General features: G+C 41.6%; 1 protein-coding gene across 1 annotated transcript in view; it reads right to left on the bottom strand.

The window, feature by feature from the left end:
* LOC139756063 (uncharacterized) overlaps positions 1-1,755 on the bottom strand; it is a 79,087-nt gene extending 77,332 nt beyond the window's left edge. The window contains exon 1 of the mRNA XM_071675068.1: positions 918-1,755. The gene's annotated coding sequence lies outside the window, so the exon portion shown is untranslated. The remainder of the gene's footprint in view (positions 1-917) is intronic.
* Positions 1,756-13,515: the final 11,760 nt, after the last annotated feature.

Raw genomic sequence — 13,515 nt, 5'->3', positions numbered from 1 at the left:
AATTATTTAGCATAGTATATTTCTGTTTTATATGTAGAAGGTAACCGTACAGTACACACACACACACACGACATTATTTCATTCAATATTTGACTGTTCTGTGATGCGTCCAGTCGCCTTCCTTCTCAACCACTACCTGTAATCTGTCTGACGGTTTTTTTGGGTTTTTTTGTAAACTGAGTTCAACGCAGACAGTTCCCGATGACCCTAAGTGTGGGTCACTAATTACTGTGTTCTTTCCCTGGACGAGCCGGCCCCCACGTATGAACCATGTCAGCCCAAATGTCTCCTCGGACCCACAGCTCGGACTAGGCTAGTCCACCAGCTGCAAGGTACCCTAACGTGTACAGAACACCGTGTTTAAGGGTCAGCGATCCTGCTCATACATGATGGGGTCGCAAGAACAAGGGAAAATTCATTTCTCAAAGAGACGGAAGGAAGAAATCCCGAAAAAAAATTTACCCACATTTTACTGGTCACATCGCCTACGCCATGGATGGAGATGATCCAGCCCGACACATTGCTGGTGACGTGTTCGCTCCGTGACTCATAGATATTTATGACGCGTCGTTGAAAATTAATATAAATCACACTCGCGATGTTTCATGATAATGATTTCATGGGCCAATCATTTGATATGAAAAGTTTCGTTGCTGCCACTTGGTTAGAATTACAGATCCATTATCCCTCTCTTCATTACTAGAAATAATCATCGGTTCCTGACCTTGAATGCACTAGTGTCACCAATCATAAAGAATACAAACTTACCAAATTTATGAACTGCCAGTATACTATCCATCATATCAGTGTGCCTCCCACTAGAAGTTTAATCAAACTCATCCTTTTTTCTCTTACTCATATTTGCTAACCTTACCGAGACAACATTAAAAACTCATCAGACCCATCTAGGAACATACCACTTTGACCGTGTGTGTTTCAGGTGTCATGTCATGCCACGTTCCCGTCTTCAACAGACCGGCGTAGCGTGGCAGTCACCTGTCATGCGTCGTGTCATGCATGCCACGTCCGTCTTCTACACGACATGCAGGCCCATCGTAATGGCGAGGATGCAGAGATTTAAAGGTATGATTATCGGGGCTTCCTCGTTGCTACAGCGTAAACCAACTTTTATTCAATCAGTGTGTGTCACTTTAGCGAAAACCAACTTTTATTCAATCAGTGTGTGTCACTTTAGCGAAAACCAACGAAAACAAGTTTCTTTAGCCGAATTTTTAGTATCGATAATATTAAGATTAGGGAACAGGTCTGAGGGTTTCTATTTAGCACTACGTAAATCACTTTTAACATATTATGTCACTGTGGGTGATATGAGACAATCTGAAGAGTTTTCCAGATAGATTTGTTAACAGTGTTACTATGAGCAACAGAACATTGTCTTAACAAGGCCGTTTGTCGTAGAACATCCACTCATTGATAAGCGTAATATGTGCGGAGAGACATTGTATTTTATTTTCAAAGAGGAAAACATAAACTTTTCGTATACCGAAGGTGGCGCAATTACTAATATCAGTCATACAAACATGGCTTTCGTGGACAAGTTTCAAACTAGCACATTGTTTCTGCTCTTCTACCTTTAACTTCACGATTTGTGCAATTCGCTATCTTTTATCTTTCCTTCTTGGGACACTATCGAATATAATTTCTTATGTAAACGTTCTATTTGTATCTAAAAAACTTGGCCAGCTTCGCTTTCATGAGATTATCCTTAAGATGTCACCAACAGAACTTATGATTAGGTTCTTTCGGTAATTCGTCTGTGACGAAGCGAAAAAATAAGAAAAAAATCTTTTTCTCTTCATATCATAAACAATAAAAGAAGACGCTTTTAAGATTTAGAAGTACAGTTTCCTTCAATACTTTTGAAAGTTTTCTGAAAATCCTATAAAATGAACAGATATGGTTCGCTCGATTGGCGCCACCCAGTCTTTAAATCAACCTTTCGCATTTTCGGAATCTTCCTCTTCATTATTTTATTTATCTCAAGTGATTAGTTTTATAGGTATTCTTTTATCTTTCCAACTCAATAACTCATAAAGAGTAAAGAAGTATAAAAAAAAAAAAAACACGAAAGAATGGCCCAACCCACCCCAATACACATGTATATACATACACGTCCACACACGCAAATATACACACCTACACATCTCGACATATATATATATATAATATATATATATATATATATATAATATATATATATATATATATAATATATATATATATATATATATATATATATAATATATATATATATAATATATATATATATAATATATATATATATATATTATTTTTTTTTTTTTTATTATACTTTGTCGCTGTCTCCCGCGTTTGCGAGGTAGCGCAAGGAAACAGACGAAAGAATGGCCCAACCCACCCCAATACACATGTATATACATACACGTCCACACACGCAAATATACATACCTATACATCTCAATGTACACATATATATACACACACAGACACATACATATATACCCTTGCACACAATTCACACTGTCTGCCTTTATTCATTCCCATCGCCACCTCGCCACACATGCAATAACATCCCCCTCCCCCCTCATGTGTGCGAGGTAGCGCAAGGAAACAGACGAAAGAATGGCCCAACCCACCCCAATACACATGTATATACATACACGTCCACACACGCAAATATACATACCCATACATCTCAATGTACACATATATATACATACACGTCCACACACGCAAATATACATACCCATACATCTCAATGTACACATATATATACACACACAGACACATACATATATACCCTTGCACACAATTCACACTGTCTGCCTTTATTCATTCCCATCGCCACCTCGCCACACATGCAATAACATCCCCCTCCCCCCTCATGTGTGCGAGGTAGCGCAAGGAAACAGACGAAAGAATGGCCCAACCCACCCACATACACATGTATATACATACACGTCCACACACGCAAATATACATACCCATACATCTCAATGTACACATATATATACACACACAGACACATACATATATACCCTTGCACACAATTCACACTGTCTGCCTTTATTCATTCCCATCGCCACCTCGCCACACATGCAATAACATCCCCCTCCCCCCTCATGTGTGCGAGGTAGCGCAAGGAAACAGACGAAAGAATGGCCCAACCCACCCACATACACATGTATATACATACACGTCCACACACGCAAATATACATACCTATACATCTCAATGTACACATATATATACACACACACACAGACACATACATATATACCCTTGCACACAATTCACACTGTCTGCCTTTATTCATTCCCATCGCCACCTCGCCACACATGCAATAACATCCCCCTCCCCCCTCATGTGTGCGAGGTAGCGCAAGGAAACAGACGAAAGAATGGCCCAACCCACCCCAATACACATGTATATACATACACGTCCACACACGCAAATATACATACCCATACATCTCAATGTACACATATATATACACACACAGACACATACATATATACCCTTGCACACAATTCACACTGTCTGCCTTTATTCATTCCCATCGCCACCTCGCCACACATGCAATAACATCCCCCTCCCCCCTCATGTGTGCGAGGTAGCGCAAGGAAACAGACGAAAGAATGGCCCAACCCACCCACATACACATGTATATACATACACGTCCACACACGCAAATATACATACCCATACATCTCAATGTACACATATATATACACACACACACAGACACATACATATATACCCTTGCACACAATTCACACTGTCTGCCTTTATTCATTCCCATCGCCACCTCGCCACACATGCAATAACATCCCCCTCCCCCCTCATGTGTGCGAGGTAGCGCAAGGAAACAGACGAAAGAATGGCCCAACCCTCCCCCCATACACATGTATATACATACACGTCCACACACGCAAATATACATACCTATACATCTTGATTTTACACATATATATACATACACGTCCACACACGCAAATATACATACCTATACATCTCGATGTACACATATATATACACACACACAGACACATACATATATACCCTTGCACACAATTCACACTGTCTGCCTTTATTCATTCCCATCGCCACCTCGCCACACATGGAATACCATCCCCCTCCCCCCTCATGTGTGCTAGGTAGCGCTAGGAAAAGACAAACAAAGGCCCCATTCGTTCACACTCAGTCTCTAGCTGTCATGCAATAATGCCCGAAACCGCAGCTCCCTTTCCACATCCAGGCCCCACACAACTTTCTATGGTTTACCCCAGACGCTTCACATGCCCTGATTCAATCCACTGACAGTACGTCAAGCCCAGTATACCACATCGATCCAATTCACTCTATTCCTTGCCCGCCTTTCACCCTCCTGCATGTTCAGGCCCCGATCACTCAAAATCTTTTTCACTCCATCTTTCCACCTCCAATTTGGTCTCCCACTTCTCGTTCCCTCCACCTCCGACACATATATCCTCTTGGTCAATCTTTCCACACTCATTCTCTCCATGTGCCTAAACCATTTCAAAACACCCTCTTCTGCTCTCTCAACCATGCTCTTTTTATTTCCACACATCTCTCTTACCCTATTATTACTTACTAGCTCAAACCACCTCACACCACACATTGTCCTCAAACATCTCATTTCCAGCACATCCACCCTCCTGCGCACAACTCTATCCATAGCCCACACCTCGCAACCATACAACATTGTTGGAACCACTATATATATATATTATTTTTTTTTTTTTTATTATACTTTGTCGCTGTCTCCCGCGTTTGCGAGGTAGCGCAAGGAAACAGACGAAAGAAATGGCCCAACCCTCCCCCCATACACATGTATATACATACATCCACACACGCAAACATACATACCTACACAGCTTTCCATGGTTTACCCCAGACGCTTCACATGCCTTGATTCAATCCACTGACAGCACGTCAACCCCGGTATACCACATCGCTCCAATTCACTCTATTCCTTGCCCTCCTTTCACCCTCCTGCATATTCAGGCCCCGATCACACAAAATCTTTTTCACTCCATCTTTCCACCTCCAATTTGGTCTCCCTCTTCTCCTCGTTCCCTCCACCTCCGACACATATATCCTCTTGGTCAATCTTTCCTCACTCATTCTCTCCATGTGCCCAAACCACTTCAAAACACCCTCTTCTGCTCTCTCAACCACACTCTTTTTATTTCCACACATCTCTCTTACCCTTACGTTACTCACTCGATCAAACCACCTCACACCACACATTGTCCTCAAACATCTCATTTCCAGCACATCCATCCTCCTGCGCACAACTCTATCCATAGCCCACGCCTCGCAACCATACAACATTGTTGGAACCACTATTCCTTCAAACATACCCATTTTTGCTTTCCAAGATAATGTTCTCGACTTCCACACATTCTTCAAGGCCCCCAGAATTTTCGCCCCCTCCCCTACCCTATGATCCACTTCCACTTCCATGGTTCCATCCGCTGCCAGATCCACTCCCAGATATCTAAAACACTTCACTTCCTCCAGTTTTTCTCCATTCAAACTCACCTCCCAATTGACTTGACCCTCAACCCTACTGTACCTAATAACCTTGCTCTTATTCACATTTACTCTTAACTTTCTTCTTCCACACACTTTACCAAACTCAGTCACCAGCTTCTGCAGTTTCTCACATGAATCAGCCACCAGCACTGTATCATCAGCGAACAACAACTGACTCACTTCCCAAGCTCTCTCATCCCCAACAGACTTCATACTTGCCCCTCTTTCCAAAACTCTTGCATTTACCTCCCTAACAACCCCATCCATAAACAAATTAAACAACCATGGAGACATCACACACCCCTGCCGCAAACCTACATTCACTGAGAACCAATCACTTTCCTCTCTTCCTACACGTACACATGCCTTACATCCTCGATAAAAACTTTTCACTGCTTCTAACAACTTTCCTCCCACACCATATATTCTTAATACCTTCCACAGAGCATCTCTATCAACTCTATCATATGCCTTCTCCAGATCCATAAATGCTACATACAAATCCATTTGCTTTTCTAAGTATTTCTCACATACATTCTTCAAAGCAAACACCTGATCCACACATCCTCTACCACTTCTGAAACCATAATGCTCTTCCCCAATCTGATGCTCTGTACATGCCTTCACCCTCTCAATCAACACCCTCCCATATAATTTACCAGGAATACTCAACAAACTTATACCTCTGTAATTTGAGCACTCACTCTTATCCCCTTTGCCTTTGTACAATGGCACTATGCACGCATTCCGCCAATCCTCAGGCACCTTACCATGAGTCATACATACATTAAATAACCTTACCAACCACTCAACAATACAGTCACCCCCTTTTTTAATAAATTCCACTGCAATACCATCCAAACCTGCTGCCTTGCCGGCTTTCATCTTCCGCAAAGCTTTCACTACCTCTTCTCTGTTTACCAAATCATTTTCCCTAACCCTCTCACTTTGCACACCACCTCGACCAAAACACCCTATATCTGCCACTCTATCATCAAACACATTCAACAAATCTTCAAAATACTCACTCCATCTCCTTCTCACATCACCACTACTTGTTATCACCTCCCCATTTGCGCCCTTCACTGAAGTTCCCATTTGCTCCCTTGTCTTACGCACTTTATTTACCTCCTTCCAGAACATCTTTTTATTCTCCCTAAAATTTAATGATACTCTCTCACCCCAACTCTCATTTGCCCTTTTTTTCACCTGTTGCACCTTTCTCTTGACCTCCTGTCTCTTTCTTTTATATATCTCCCACTCAATTGCATTTTTTCCCTGCAAAAATCGTTCAAATGCCTCTCTCTTCTCTTTCACTAATACTCTTACTTCTTCATCCCACCACTCACTACCCTTTCTAATCAACCCACCTCCCACTCTTCTCATGCCACAAGCATCTTTTGCGCAATCCATCACTGATTCCCTAAATACATCCCATTCCTCCCCCACTCCCCTTACTTCCATTGTTCTCACCTTTTTCCATTCTGTACTCAGTCTCTCCTGGTACTTCCTCACACAGGTCTCCTTCCCAAGCTCACTTACTCTCACCACCCTCTTCACCCCAACATTCACTCTTCTTTTCTGAAAACCCATACAAATCTTCACCTTAGCCTCCACAAGATAATGATCAGACATCCCTCCAGTTGCACCTCTCAGCACATTAACATCCAAAAGTCTCTCTTTCGCACGCCTGTCAATTAACACGTAATCCAATAACGCTCTCTGGCCATCTCTCCTACTTACATAAGTATACTTATGTATATCTCGCTTTTTAAACCAGGTATTCCCAATCATCAGTCCTTTTTCAGCACATAAATCTACAAGCTCTTCACCATTTCCATATTTCCATATATTATTATTTCCATATATTATTATTATTATTATTATTTTGCTTTGTCGCCGTCTCCCACGTTTGTGAGGTAGCATAAGGAAACAGACGAAAGAAATGGCCCAACCCACCCCAATACACATGTATATACATACACGTCCACACACGCAAATATACATACCCATACATCTCAATGTACACATATATATATACACACACAGACACATACATATATACACATACACACAATTCACACTGTCTGCCTTTATTCATTCCCATCGCCACCTCGCCACACATGCAATAACATCCCCCTCCCCCCTCATGTGTGCGAGGTAGCGCTAGGAAAAGACAACAAAGGCCCCATTCGCTCACACTCAGTCTCTAGCTGTCATGCAATAATGCCCGAAACCACAGCTCCCTTTCCACATCCAGGCCCCACAGAACTTTCCATGGTTTACCCCAGACGCTTCACATGCCCTGATTCAATCCATTGACAGCACGTCGACCCCAGTATACCACATCGATCCACTTCACTCTATTCCTTGCCCGCTTTTCACCCTCCTGCATGTTCAGGCCCCAATCACTCAAAATCTTTTTCACTTCATCTTTCCACCTCCAATTTGGTCTCCCACTTCTCCTCGTTCCCTCCACCTCCGACACACATATCCTCTAGGTCAATCTTTCCTATATATATATATATATATATATATATATATATATATATATATATATATATATATATATATATATCTTTCTTTTCTTTCATACTATTCGCCATTTCCCGCATTAGTGAGGTAGCGTTAAGAACAGAGGACTGGGCCTTTGAGGGAATATCCTCACCTGGCCCCCTTCTCTGTTCCTTTTTTTAGAAAATTAAAGAGGAAAAAAAAAAAACACGAAAGAAATGGCCCAACCCACCCACATACACATGTATATACATACACGTCCACACACGCAAATATACATACCTATACATCTCAATGTACACATATATATTCACGCACAGACATATACATATATACACATTTACATAATTCATAGTCTGCCTTTATTCCCATCGCCACCTCGCCACACATGGAATAACAACCTCCTCCCCCTCATGTGTGCGAGGTAGCGCTAGGAAAAGACAACAAAGGCCCCATTCGTTCACACTCAGTCTCTAGCTGTCATGTAATAATGCACCAAAACCACAGCTCCCTTTCCACATCCAGGCCCCACAGAACTTTCCATGGTTTACCCCAGACGCTTCACATGCCTTGGTTCAATCCATTGACAGCACGTCAACCCCGGTATACCACATCGTTCCAATTCACTCTACTCCTTGCACGCCTTTCACCCTCCTGCATGTTCAGGCCCCGATCACTCAAAATCTTTTTCACTCCATCTTTCCACCTCCAATTTGGTCTCCCACTTCTCATTCCCTCCACCTCTGACACATATATCCTCTTGGTCAATCTTTCCTCACTCATTCTCTCCATGTGACCAAACCATTTCAAAACACCCTCTTCTGCTCTTTCAACCATACTCTTTTTATTTCCACACATCTCTCTTACCCTATTATTACTTACTAGCTCAAACCACCTCACACCACACATTGTCCTCAAACATCTCATTTCCAGCACATCCACCCTCCTGCGCACAACTCTATCCATAGCCCACGCCTCGCAACCATACAACATTGTTGGAACCACTATAACATACCCATTTTTGCTTTCCAAGATAATGTTTTCGACTTCCAAACATTCTTCAAGGCTCCCAAAATTTTCGTCCCCTCCCCCACCCTATGATTCACTTCCGCTTCCATGATTCCATCCACTGCCAGATATCTAAAACACTTTACTTCCTCCAGTTTTTCTCCATTCAAACTTACCTCCCAATTGACTTGACCCTCAACCCTACTGTACCTAATAACCTTGCTCTTACTCACATTTACTCTAAACTTTCTTCTTTCACACACTTTACCAAACTCAGTCACCAGCTTCTGCAGTTTCTCACATGAATCAGCCACCAGCGCTGTATCATCAGCGAACAACAACTGACTCGCTTCCCAAGCTCTCTCATCCACAACAGACTGCATACTTGCCCCTCTTTCCAAAACTCTTGCATTCACCTTCCTAACAACCCCACCCATAGTCAAGGAGAAAACATTGAGAGTTGGAGGTAACATTAAATGCAAGTGTATGAAAGAACATTTGCCTTTGCATATCACTTCATTGTCTCTCACATTACATCCTTAGTGCAATGCCATAGTTATCAACTACATTTTCTATCTATCTTTCCATTTATATCTCTGATGCTTTTTCCTTCCTGGAACTCCCTCAAAGGGATGGTCACAGCAATAAAGTCTCCATAACTAGTGAACTCCAGTGCTTCTTCTCAGCCTTTAATGCCTATCCCTTAACAGGCCACTGAGGGAGGGCAACTTTTGTGCAGTGTTTAAAGAGGCTTTTACCTAATATTCATACTGATATGCTGTCAATGGACTAAACCAGGTCGTGTGAAGCATTCGGGTACATTGTGGATAGGTCTAAGGGGCCTGGTTGTGGATACAGAGCTGTGGTTTCATTGACTACTTCCTAATGCTCCTGCCTAATGTTCCTACTTACTAATTCTAACTGTTGCTCCAGCCTAAATGTTCCAACCTTCTACTTCTATCTATTGCTCTTACCATTTTGCCGCAGGCCAGGGTTAGCGCACAGTGCTCACTGCAGGAAAATCTAATTATGAAGAATGAGTTGCATGAGCTCATTGTCATGTTTGACGAAGAGAAATTGTGTTTGTGGACAGAATGCCAGTGGGTAAAACAAGACAGTAAAGGTAGCTACCTTGGTCAGAGGAGTGTAATTTGATGCAGCCGTCACCAATACCCAAATAAATATGCAGTTGTTTAAGACAGTACAATAGTTGTTCTAGTTCTCTAATTAGGATCATAGTATGGCACTGTGAGGACATTGTTCCAGCACACCAGTTGTGAAGCATTGATTTATAGAACTGTGTAACAAGCTGCCTGTCCTACGAAATCTTTATTTTCCATGTAATCTTCCCTTTCCTGTCTTTAGAATGCCATGTTTGTTTGATGCTGATGGTAGGTACTGTTGTCCCTAAGAATTATAGGTTCTGAAGTGACCTGCCAAGTAACTCTGCACAACCCTTTCATTACGTAGAGAGCAATGCTTTTAATGCCAGGTGTCGAAACAAATTTACATCTTTCATGAGCCTGTCTGTAGCTACAAGGCTATGCCACTTCCAGTAGTGAAATGATGGACTAGATTTCCTATATTCATTCCATATGCTCCTTCATTCAGGTCTCATATTCTTAGTGCTTCTAATGCCATTTTCAGCATCTACTCACCCCCTGCCTTTCTTTCAATTATCACAAATTAATATTACTATTAGATCCCTTAGTCAACAAATTTTCTCACCCAGTTTATCAATGATGTCTTACTTCTACTTTCTTATTTTACTTCCTCACCCAAGCCTTGCATCATTTGTCCCAATTTCTAATTACCTGTACCTCCAAGGGCTATCCTGATTGTAGCAAATTTCCAATCATCTCAACTGAAGAATAGAGTTGAAGTCCTTCCTACTGAACACTTTTAACATATTCTCCTTCTTTGTACTCTTTGTATCCCAATTCATTGCAACCCCTGTAACAACTTTTGTTGCATTAAGTGCAGCCTTTATTTTGTGCATTCTTCACACATTACTGTATCCACCTCGGCTCCACCATAAAAGAACTACAATACAATGGCATTCCAGCAGATTTCAAGACTGGACCAAGGTAAATCTATAGCTTACATATTGTTTCTGAAGTGGAAGGGACTAGAAGGGGTAGACTAAATTGAAGATGGGAATTTGGAGAGACATAGACTTTGAGGGCTTAGCACTGGAGTTCACCAATCATGGGGAGACTGTTACCAAGGCCACCCTCTTAAGGGAGTTCTAAGAGGGAACAGGCATCATAGATACAGATAGACAGATAGGGGTCTGAATAAGCAAGAGGGTGAAAGGCATAGTAAAATTGGAGCAATGAGATGTACATGGGGTGATGCACTGTCAATAGACTGAAACAGGGCATTTGAAGCAGCTGGGGGAAACCACAGAAAGAATGTGACTAGGGGGTCTGTGGTTTCAATACATTGCATGTGACTGCTAGAGAATGGATGTGAGCAAATGGAGCTTTTCTTTATCTGTTCCCAGCGCTACCTCACTAGTGCAGGAAATGGCAAACAAGTATGAATTGAAAAGAAAATAATACGTGAATTTTTTGAACCCTAAGAGAAAATTGAAGATGTGGTGGAATTAAGCTTCTAAAGGACTGCCCTTCCCCAATTAGTCTATTAGAATGGGGTTTTACTGTATGTAATCCACCAAGTCTCCCTTCATTTTATCTGAGTGATTGTTACCATTCTTCTTGTTTACCATCTTCTTGTTTACATCTTATTTCTCCAAATTGTAACTGTACTGCCTGAAGTGCAAATCTATTTATTATTTTATTTTGCTTTGTCGCTGTCTCCCGCATTAACGAGGTAGTGCAAGGAAACTGACGAAAGAATGGCCCAACCCACCCACATACACATGTATATACGTACACGTCCACACACGCAAATATACACACCTACACATCTCGACATATATATATATATATATATATATATATATATATATACACACACACACAGACATATACATATATACACGTACACAATTCATACTATCTGCCTTTATTCATTCCCATCGCCACCTCACCACACATGAAATAACAACCCCCTCGTGCGCGAGGTAGTGCTAGGAAAAGCCAACAAAGGCCCCATTCATTCACACTCAGTCTCTAGCTGTCATGTAATAATGCACCGAAACAACAGCTCCCTTTCCACATCCAGGCCCCACAGAACTTTCCATGGTTTACCCCAGACGCTTCACATGCCCTGGTTCAATCCATCGACAGCACGTCGACCCCGGTATACCACATCGTTCCAATTCACTCTATTCCTTGCACGCATTTCACCCTCCTGCATGTTCAGGCCCCGATCTTTCCACCTCCAATTTGGTCCCCCACTTCTCCTCGTTCCCTCCACCTCAGACACATATATCCTTTTGGTCAATCTTTCCCTACTCATTCTCTCCATGTGACCAAACCATTTCAAAACACCCTCTTCTGCTCTCTCAACCACACTTTTTACTTCCACACATCTCTCGTACCCTTACATTACTTACTCGATCAAACCACCTGACACCACATATTGTCCTCAAACATCTCATTTCCAGCACATCCTTCCTCCTGCGCACAACTCTATCCACAGCCCACGTCTCACAGCCATACAACATTTTTGGAACCACTATTCCTTCAAACATACCCATTTTTGCTTTCCAAGATAATGTTCTCGACTTCCAAACATTCTTCAAGGCTCCCAGAATTTTCGCCCCCTCCCACACCCTATGATTCACTTCCGCTTCCATGATTCCATCCGCTGCCAGATCCACTCCCAGATATCTAAAACACTTTACTTCTTCCAGTTTTTCTCCATTCAAACGTACCTCCCAATTGACTTGACCCTTAACCCTACTGTACCTAATAACCTTGCTCTTATTCACATTTACTCTTAACTTCCTTCTTTCACACACTTTACCGAACTCAGTCACCAGCTTCTGCAGTTTCTCACATGAATCAGCACTCTACTGGACACTGCAAATCTATATTGCAAATTTAATTTCTCCCACTTAATTTGACCTGTGCCTCCAAAGAAAAATTTCTTTGTTTAAATATTTCATAATCTAACTCCTTACTTATAGATATCTAATCCTCCGTAATTTGATCAGAAACATTGAGGACCACATTAGGGTCAAGCTTCATGGGAAAAAAAATTACAAGTTACAGACATGTGACATGTCAATGGATGACAGATTGCAGTAAAGAAAAATGAAAAGGTAAAAATTTCAAGCAATCTGAAGAAATGAATACACAGATGTACAATATAACAAATTTTCTATCTTATTCTAGATCCTAGTACCCAAATCTATTCCCCTAATGTCTCTTTCTCACTTACACAAAACAGTCTGAAATACTAAAAGAATATATGGATAGTCAATTGATTACAAAAATGTCAACAGGATGAAAAAATGCA

The sequence above is a fragment of the Panulirus ornatus genome, chromosome 20, assembly GCF_036320965.1.
Source record: "Panulirus ornatus isolate Po-2019 chromosome 20, ASM3632096v1, whole genome shotgun sequence".
Classification (NCBI taxonomy): domain Eukaryota; kingdom Metazoa; phylum Arthropoda; class Malacostraca; order Decapoda; family Palinuridae; genus Panulirus; species Panulirus ornatus.
This window is presented reverse-complemented; position numbering and strand designations above follow the sequence as displayed.